The following is a 10,918-nucleotide window of genomic DNA, read 5'->3' as shown; positions in this document are numbered from 1 at the left end:
CTGAGTCCTCCGACAACTACCTAAACACCTCTCTACGGTGAACCCCCTTAACTGTTATCACTCATCCAAGCGCCTCTCAGCACCATGCCTCCTAAAAAACATAAAGCGGTGGGCTCAGTCCCCCAGGTCCCTTTCTTCAAACCCTCCCCCAAGCGTCCCCCTGGAGGCGACCTGCCAGCTTCACAGACCCAGTCCACGTCCGAGACCCCCCAACAAGTCGCCCTCCCGGACCCCTCCCCAATTCAATCGCTCTCCACCCAAACGCGATTAGATGACTCGGAGGCCCTGACGGTGGGCACACTGAGGCTTCTATTCCACCAATTTAAGGATGAGGTTGCCTCCGAATTCCGCTCCATGTTTCAGACATGCCAAAAATCCATTGATGACCTGGGCGAACGTACTGACCATCTAGAAACCAAGATGGGAGAGATGGTTGAATCCCACAATGCCCTAATAGATTCCCATGATACCATTGAGGGGGAGATGTCAGTCCTGAGGGAGAAGGTCGCCGATTTGGAGGATCGCTCCCGTAGAAACAACTTGAAATTGAGGGGCGTCCCAGAATCCATCTCCAACAGCAGCCTTTATGACTTCGCAACTGACCTATTCAAAAAGTTACTCCCATCCGCCTCCTCACAAGATCTGCTATTAGACCGAATTCATCGTCTGCCAAGATCTAGATCCGCCCCGGATGGTGCCCCAAGAGACGTGTTGATGAGGGTTCACTTCTATCACATTAAGGAGGCTCTCCTAAAGGCGGCCAGACCCTCTTCAGATACTGCTGCCAACCTGGGCTCCCTACAACTATTTGGAGACCTCTCCCAGTTCACATTGGCCAAGAGACGTTCCCTCCTCCCGATCACATCAGCCCTGCGCAAGGCCTCTATTCCATACAGATGGGGTTTCCCGACTAAACTTCTTGTAACCAGAGAAGGCTCTACAAGGGTCATCTCGAATGTGGAAGAGGGCCAGAAACTGATCGCGAGATGGAACATATCAGATGACCCCAATGCCGCTTCTCCCTCCCGCCGACTTCAGCCGGACTGGTCGGTGGCCGAGAAACACAGCTAGTGCTCAAGATGGAGGTTCAGCAGTGGACTTTACTTTACAGTTCCAGGTTCTTTACAAAAATAGTAATGTAGTATTATCTGTTTTCTGCATTAATATCTCTCTTCCCTTTGTTTATATACTCTGACTGTTTTGGGGTTTGGTTGTTGTTCGGGCTCGGGGGGATCCCAGGCGGCTGACCATGAGTAAACTATGCCTGCCCCGTGACTAAGCGGGCCAGGCGAGCCAGGCTATAGGATATTCGTCTCATACACCTGTTAGCTAGTACTGTTTGCTACTCGTGTCGTGGGTCTGGTCGCGTGGGATCTCTCTAGAGCTGAAATTCTCTTAGCCTGAAAATTCACAAGGTTAGACTTATACCAATAGATAAATTCCCCCGAGGGGAGCGGGGACAGCCTGTTGCTACCCCCCTTTCCACATGCGTGAGGTGTTGCTACTTTGGCGCCTCACTTGGGCTCATTTGAGAGCCTCTCTATTTCAGTTGTTTATGTTTTACTTTTGTTTCCTAGATTATCCTTATGTATGCTCCCCCCCTGTCTCTAGCTCACCCCCCTTACGATCCTCATCCCGGGTATCCAAAACAACGCCCCCTCGTGACATCCGTTATCAGGTCGCTACGCTACATATCCCTGTGAGTTATGGTTAAAATCATTACATTAAATGTAAAGGGCCTAAACTCTCCCCAAAAGCGTAGAGTAGCTCTATCCTTCTTTCATAAAAAGAGGGCGAGCATTGTGGCCATCCAAGAAACCCACTTCAAAAGCTCTGACCCTCCCCGATTCTCTGACAGCCGCTATCCCTCCTGCTATATGGCTAATGCCCAGACCAAAAAGGCTGGAGTAGCTATTTTATTTTCACAATCCTGCCCCTTCACTTTAAAGTCCCAAATCTCTGACCCGGAGGGAAGGTTCCTTATTCTAGTGGGGTCTCTGGAGGGTAAGGAAGTCACCCTGGTGTCATGCTACGCCCCCAACTCCAAACAATTACAATACTGCAGGAAAGTTTGCGCAGCGGTCCAGAGGAACGCTAGTGGCGCCATCCTGATGCTGGGCGACTTTAACCTAGTTGTCGACCCGGTAGTCGACAGATCTAATATACCTAGAATCTCGCCCGGCAGACCGAGACCTTCCAGTGTTAGATCCCCCACGGGCCTTGGACAGATACTAGGAGAGTTTGACCTCTACGACGCATGGCGGGTCAAACACCCGAGGGAGAGAGACTTCACCTTTTATTCCCACCCCCATGCCTCATATTCCAGGATTGACATGTTACTGACGGACAGACTGACGCTAACATCTATATCGGACATCAAGATTCTCCCCATGTCCTGGTCAGATCATTCCCCACTCCTCATTGATTTGGACTTAGACGCGCGTAACCAGACCCCCGGCCCCTGGAAGATGGGTAGGTTCATATTGTCTCAGCCAGGGGTTTTTCATGCAATTCAGCAAGATATCACATCATACCTAGACAACAATTCACCTGACGACACCAACACGTTCAACCACTGGTGTTCGTTAAAAGCTGTAATTCGAGGCTCATTAATCCAGGCAGCTGCTAGGATTAAAAGAGCTCACAAAATCAACTTAGAAACTGCAGAGAGGAAACTGGCGGGGCTAGAGGAGGAACATAAGATGACCCCTCTTAATAAATCTATCTACAAGCAGCTATTGTCAGCTAGGGAGGAGGTGAACAGTTTCTACCTCCAGGAGGTGCAGCGCAATCTAGCTCGCCTGAATCAAAGATTCTACGTTTTCAGTAATAAAGCTGGAAGACTCCTAGCTCGGAAACTGAGAGGGAAAAGGGCGAAGGCCCGGATTCAGTACCTCTCGGCTCCTGGAGGGGCTAGGGTCTCCGACCCGAGCGAGATAGCCAATTTATTTGCCGAGTATTACACTCAGCTATATAATTTAAAATCGGATGCTGAAACCCCTCAACCTGTAGAATCCGACATTCAGGCCTTCCTGAACACATTGAACTTACCTAAACTGAGCCCCGAAACATGTCTCCTCCTGGATGCCCCCTGGTCCCTCCGAGAGATCGAGAATGTGATTGAAGACCTCCCGGTAGATAAAGCCCCAGGCCCGGATGGTTACCCCTCCAACTTCTATAAAAAATATAAGCCTGAGCTAGCCCCGGTACTATTACGGGTCTTTAACGAAGCTTCATCCTCCCATTCCTTTCCTAGGGAGATGTTGGAGGCACAAATTGTTACCATCCCCAAACCGGGTAAGTCACCAGCCCTAGTAGCTAACTACCGCCCAATTGCGCTCCTAAACGTCGATGTAAAAATCTATGCCAAATTAATAGCCAATCGCCTATGCCCCTTACTCCCCTCACTAATAGCGGCAGATCAGGTGGGGTTTGTCCCAGGGAGGCAGGCGCCAGACAATACCCGCAGGGTATTTAATGTCATGGAACACTGTGACTACCAGGGACAGCCCCTGTTGGTACTGTCCCTGGACGCAGAAAAAGCCTTTGACAGGCTACACTGGGGATACCTTAACTCAGTGCTAGACTCATTCGGATTCCAGGGAAGATTTTTGGGCTCTATTATGTCCCTTTACTCTAACCCATCGGCAAGGGTATTCACTAATGGAACCCTCTCGGCACCTTTTGGCATCTCCAACGGGACCAGACAGGGCTGCCCCCTGTCGCCCCTTATCTTTGCCTTAGCAATAGAACCCCTGGCTGAGACAATCAGGAAGAACCGGGGAGTCGAGGGTCCGACAATTGGAGGACTCTCACATAAAATAAGCCTATTCGCTGACGACATCCTGCTATGCATCACAAACCCCACATCCTCCCTCCCCATCCTGCATAACATTCTAGACCTCTACACAAAAATTTCATACTATAAACTCAACACGACCAAGACTGAAGCCCTCCCGCTACATATCCCTCTTGAGACCTTAGTGCGACTTAAAGACGAGTATAGATATTCCTGGCAAACACAAGCTATTAAATACCTCGGGGTTCAGCTAGCCAGGGAACCCGACATCATCGAATGCAATTACACCCCTCTGCTTAACTCGCTTGAGAGACTTACAAAGGACTGGCTATTACACGAAATTTCCTGGTTAGGGAGGATAGCGGCAGCCAAAATGACGTTACTTCCCAAGCTGCTATACTTGTTTAGAGCCATACCTAGACCTACCCCTAGAAAACTAACCCTTAGGATCAATAGATTATTCTCCAGCTTCATCTGGAAGGGAGCGAGACCTCGCATTGCCAGGCGCACATTGGTGCTCCCAAAAGACTCAGGAGGTGTTGCATACCCAGATCTTGAGCGTTACCAAGCGGCCTGCATTCTAAGCCAGGCCCGCGACTGGTTTGTGGAGCATAGCCCCAAACCATGGGTTTGTATTGAAAGAGCCTTCATGAAGAACTGCTCACTCTCCGAGCTCTTCTTTCTACCAGCCAGGGCGATTCCCCCATCGACGGGCCCGGGATTGTCGGTTAAAGCCACTTTGCGCGCCTGGCAAGAGGTTGTCACGATCGACCCAGATATATTGCTACCAGCCCCCTGTCTCCCCATTAGCTCGTTTAGCAGCCTGATCCCTAACCTTCGTCTGGAGACTTGGAAGGAGGGGGGAATCAAGTATTTGAAAGACATCTACGACACAAACGCCCTCCTCTCCTTCTCCCAACTACAGACGCAGTTCAACATCCCTAAACACGACCTTTTTAAATACTTGCAGATACGACACTGGTTGTCAGAATTTACAGGGAGAAAAGCACCTCGATTTCCGCCAGCTCTGTCCCTCCTCCTATCACCCTCCAACCACAAGGGTGGTATCTCCAGATGGTACAAATATATAATACTCTTGGGCAGGGGAGGGAAGCTGGTATCACAGATTGGTTGGGAGAAAGATCTAGCTCGGGAACTTCCGGAGTCGGTCTGGGATGACATCTTCAGGACCTGTTTTAAAATCTCTAAATGCGCTCATCACTGTGAAATGTACTATAAACTATGTAGCAGAGCGTATTTTACCCCCAGCCGGCTCAATGCCATCTGGCCCTCCACATCTAATCTCTGTTGGAGGGGATGTGGATCGGTTGGATCGTTAGTGCATATCTTCTGGGGATGCGCGAATTTAAGATCATTGTGGCGAGAGGTCTTCTCCCTGATTGACAAAGTCTTGGGCGTCGCTATCCCTGAGGACCCCCTGGCGACTTTACTACATCAGCTCCCATTCCCACTGCCCAGTTGTGACAGATATATACTGGGCCACATTCTAATAGCAACTAAAGCGGCTATTGGACGAATGTGGAAGTCCCCCTCGGTGCCTACGATACAAAGTATCACTAATGCAGTACACAAACACTATGTTTTTGAAACCGCGAGCTGTAAATACTCCTCTTCCCCCTCCTCCGTGCACATGAAATGGTTCAGATGGGGAGAGTTCCGGGAAAAGAGCGGCCAACCCCTAGGTCTCAGTGACCAAGTGAATTTGTCCAGCCTAAACTCACCATAAGTAGTATATATAATTTTAAAAACGGACCAAGTCCCTATGAAGACTTGGGCCCCGATATTTGGATTCACCCCCCTGCTATATGTCCCCCCACGTATGTACACTTCCCTATTGTGCCTGTCTTGTCTTATTCCTCTTATCTTTATTTTTCTTTAACTTTATCTTTATTTTTTCTTTTTTTCTTCTTTTTCTTCCCCTACCAATAAATAGTATTTTGTGGTTATGATATTAGGACACGGTTATGTATTAGAGCAGGATTCAATTCTCAATTCCCAGCTTTAATGTCCCTGAAACGGAGAATAGGCTTAACTGCATGCTGGAGTCTGAAAATGTACCAGTCATTGTCTTTTATCTGTTTTGTACAATCCTGCTCCTAACTGACAAGCTGTTTTATATATCACTGTACATACCATTGTATGTCCTGCCTTTTCCTTTTATTTCTCTTTAATAAAAACCAATGATGAAAAAAAAAAAAATGTCTACAAATGAGAGAAATCTCTCTGGATTATTTATTTTGCCCAGTTCCATGGAGAAAAATAAAGGATTATAATATACATTTAAAAAAAAAAAAAAAAAAAAAAAAATACATCACACATAACATCAGGGTAGGTATACATGTTACACATTTTGGACAAACTAATTATGGACATAATTTAGTACATACACACAAACACCAACATAAATTTATTTACAAGTAAAAGCAATGTGGGGACACATAGATAGTGATTAAAATGCCACATTAGAACATAACAAATATACATGTAATGAGGGTTAAAATGTTGTTTTATTAGGGTCTTTATTAAGGTAGACAATTGAGTTAATAGAAAACAATCATTGAATAACAATTAGAATAATTAATTATTGTCTGATTTGTAGTTGAAAGGCAAGATTTGCAGGTCCATATATGTGAAGGGTATGCCAGCGTGCACGGACGTACGCTCACTCTCACGAGCGGTGACATAAGCTGAGTTTTCCATTGAAAACAATAGGGACCCGTCCGTGCAAGCTGGCGTGCAAGCTGGCGTACGCTCAGATCTCCGCAAGAAGTCGGTGGGAAGACGGACGAAAGACGTCCGTAAACGGTGGCGTACGCTCTGTTGTACGCCAGTTGTCGGAGTGTAAGGGCTGGTCCGTCCGTGTACGTTGGCGTACGCTCAATTGTACGCCACTCCCCTTTGACGTTGTTTCTGGCCGTACGTATTCGGCTGACTTGTGGGTGGACTTAACCCCAACGGCCGCGTACGGATAGCGTACGTTAATATGGAACGTACGCACGTTTGCCCGCTACGATCAGAATAACCTCCATAGAAACATAGAATGTGACGGCAGATAAGAACCACTTGGCCCATCTAGTCTGCCCCTTTTTTAAACATGTTACCTCAAACCATATTTGATCCTTATTTTTTTGTAAGGATATCAATATGCCTATCCCAAGCATGTTTCCATTGTACTACTGTATTTGCCTCTACCACCTCTGATGGGGGGCTATTCCACTTATCCACTACCCTTTCTGTGAAGTAATTCTTCCTCACATTTCCCCTGAATCTTCCTCCCTCTAGTATCAGTGCATGTCCTCGTGTTCTGCTGCTCCTCTTCCTGTGGATAATGTCTGCCACCTGTACCTTCCGCCCCCTAGTGGCAGTGCATGTCCTCGTGTTCTGCTGCTCCTCTTCCTGTGACTAATGTCTCCCACCTGTACCTTCCTCCCTCTAGTGTCAGTGCATGTCCTCGTGTTCTGCTGCTCCTCTTCCTGTGAAAAATGTCTCCCACCTGTACCTTCCTCCCTCTAGTGTCAGTGCATGTCCTCATGTTCTGCTGCTCCTCTTCCTGTGACTAATGTCTCCCACCTGTACCTTCCTCCCCCTAGTGTCAGTGCATGTCCTCGTGTTCTGCTGCTCCTCTTCCTGTTAGGAATGTCTCCCACCTGTACCTTCCTCCCCCTAGTGTCAGTGCATGTCCTCGTGTTCTGTTGCTCCTCTTCCAGTGAAGAATGTCTCCCACCTGTACCTTCCTCCCCCTAGTGTCAGTGCATGTCCTCGTGTTCTGCTGCTCCTCTTCCTGTGAAGAATGTCTCCCACCTGTACCTTCCTCCCCCTAGTGTCAGTGCATGTCCTCGTGTTCTGCTGCTCCTCTTCCTGTGACTAATGTCTCCCACCTGTACCTTCCTCCCCCCAGTGTCAGTGCATGTCCTCGTGTTCTGCTGCTCCGCTTCCTGTGGAGAATGTCTCCCACCTGTACCTACTTAAAACCCTTGATATATGTGACAGTCTCTATCATGTCCCCCCTTTCCCTTCTCTGCTCTAAAGTATACATATTAAGATCTGTTAGTCTTTCCTGGTACGTTCTGTGATGTAGGCTATGCACCATTTTAGTTGCCCTTCTTTGTACAGTCTCTAATGTATTTATATCCTTCTGGAGATATGGCCTCCAGAACTGAACACAATACTCTAGATGAGGTCGTACCAATGACCTATACAGTGGCATTATTACTTCTTTCTTTCTACTGCTAATACCTCTCCCTATGCAACCAAGCATCTGACTTGCCTTCTTCATTGCTTTGTTACATTGCCTACCTGCTTTTAAGTCCCCTGAAATAGTGACACCTAGATCCCTCTCTTCCTCTGTAGTTTCCATTATAGTGTCATTTATACTATATTTAGTCTTTGGATTTCTGAGACCCAAGTGCATGATTTAGCATTTTTTGGCATTAAACTGTAGTTGCCATGCTCTTGACCATTCCTCTATTCTACCTAGATCGTCAATCATTTGAATTACCCTTCCTGGTGTGTCTACCCTGTTGCATACCTTTGTGTCACCTGCAAAAAGGCACATTTTACCCTCATTCCATTTGAAATATCACCAATAAAGATATTAAAAAGCACCGGTCCAAGTACAGATCCCTGGGGTACTCCATTTGTAACCTTTCCCTCCTTTGACTGTACTCCGTTTACTACAACTCTCTTTTCTGTCCTGCAACCACGCTCTTATCCATTCAACTATCTTAGAATCCAATCCCAAGCTTTCAAGTTTATTTAACAGTCTGCGATGTGGGACAGTGTCAAAAGCCTTACTAAAGTCTAGATAAGCTACATCTACAGCCCCACCTTGATCTATTACTTTAGTCACCCAGTCAAAAAAGTCAATAAGATTGGTTTGACATGATCTTCCCCCAGTAAACGCATGCTGTTTTTAATCCTGTAAATTGCTGAGTACTTACAGAGTAATTAATAAGTTATAACTGTATTGTATATTGTACTATTCCGCTATTGATGTGTACAGAAGTGTGCAGTGCTTTGTTTGTTTGATACCGTAACTGCCATTATTACTGAAGGTGATCATTTATACCCTCACCCAAGAGTCACCAAATAAACCATTATAATTGTACCAACTTGTCAATTCCTTGTGAGCCAAATGACTCCTGACCAGATTGGAAAAGAAGAACTAAGGTAACCTCACAGTGTGAAAGCCTCTCAGTTCAGGTAATTTGGGCCGTCCTACTGGTAGCGGGGGGTTACAAATATGTTGGAATACCAATAGTCAACCAGTTTCCCTTCGAAGGAAAAACTAAGGAAAAGCTCTTGACGCCCCCCACAGGGAGGGCAGAAATACTAAAGCAAAGCTTCGGAGCGACTCCACATCTTATAGGCCAAAGTCTTCCAATGGAACAAAAGGTACTTGTATATTATCACGGCACCCGTTACGTAGTTAGCGTAGTGTCCCAGTCAGAATCAGCGTAGTGTCCCCGCGGCCAGCGTAGCGGCAGTTACTTGTGTATTATCACGGCGCCCGTTACGTAGTCAGCGTAGTGTCCCCGCGGCCAGTGTAGTCAGTGTAGCGGCAGTTACGTGTGTATTATCACGGCGCCCGTTACGTAGTTAGCGTAGTGTCCCTGTCAGAATCAGCGTAGTGTCCCCACGGCCAGCGTAGTCAGTGTAGCCAGCGTAGCGGCAGTTACTTGTGTATTATCACGGCGCCCGTTATGTAGTTAGCGTAATGTCCCTGTCAGAATCAGCGTAGTGTCCCCGCGGCCAGTCTAGTCAGCGTAGCGGCAGTTACTTGTCTATTATCACGGCACGTCCAGTTAGGTAGTCAGCGTAGTGTCTCTCTAGCGGGTCAGCGTAGTCAGTCAGTCAGGTGAAGCGACTGTGTCTGCGGATGTATTTCTGTCTGTAGCGGAGCTAGCAGACCTTTAGGCACTCAGCGTAGTCCGTCATAAGGCTTACACAGTCAGCGTAGTCAGTCAGAGGTGAATCAACTGTGACTGCGGTAGAGTTTCTTGGACTTGTTATATGCTATTACTGAACATTGTTCACTAAAATCCAGTTGCCAGTTAATACATGTTGTCATTACTATTTCAGATGTATGATATGCCAGGTGTGAATGTTTTCTTCTATCCATGGCAGCCTGAAGCGTGGCGAGCGGATGCGTTACGAGTCCTCCCAACCTGTTCATACCCCCACTATCCACGTCGGTGTGGAGTTGATTTTATATAGTGTGGCCGGAGCAGTGAGCCACCGAGCCCGAAGCGTGGCGATCGCAGCGAACCCCTTGAGGGGACGCAGATTACTTGATGTGTATTCTGCGTCTGCTCGCCATGTTTAAGGCACGCTGCGCTAGCCACACTTTATAAGATCAACTCCATGCTAACGTGGATAGTGGGGGTATGAACAGGTCGGGAGGACACATAACGCTTCTGCTCATCAGACTTTGGGCTGACGTGGATAGTGGGGGTTCGAAAAGGAGGCATTTGCCAGTATGTAACATGGAGCACTGGCAAATGCCTCCATTATTGTGTATGAGATGCACTTGTGCCCGCACCCCGCCTTTGTGCATGAGACGCACATGCTACCGAACCCCCTAACCCCGTCTCCCTGAAGCGGACATGGGCAGTATTGCCGTACCCTTGTGTTGCCGCAAGAATTACTGAGATGCACAAGCGTCTGAGATGCTTGTGCATCTCAGGCAGATGGAGCGACTCTCCGCCGGTGCCCGCATGATCGCCTCTTCGCCGGCGTCCGCCAGCGCTGGGGATCTGGCGGTTTGCGTCACTGTGTGAGAGGCACTCACTAGGCTTGCCAGGGACACTGGGGACAGAACTGCAGCTTGCAGGGACAGTGCGGTGACTACGCTGCCTGATGTGGATACTACGCAGGGCTGCCGCTGAGACACTATGCTTACTACTCTAGGTAGCCGTTGGGCAACGCTGACAATGTAGCTTAGCCTATGCTGAAAATGTAGCGTAGGCTGGCGCCATGATAATACACAAGTACCGAACAAACCCTTAATATAACCCACAGGGCAGCCATGAAACTCCGCCTTTCTTACCAGCATCCACTCTGGAAAGCTAGTAAGTAATGTCACCACCATAAAACTTA

This window comes from Crinia signifera, chromosome 2, assembly GCF_055691185.1.
Source record: "Crinia signifera chromosome 2, ASM5569118v1, whole genome shotgun sequence".
Classification (NCBI taxonomy): domain Eukaryota; kingdom Metazoa; phylum Chordata; class Amphibia; order Anura; family Myobatrachidae; genus Crinia; species Crinia signifera.
This window is presented reverse-complemented; position numbering follows the sequence as displayed.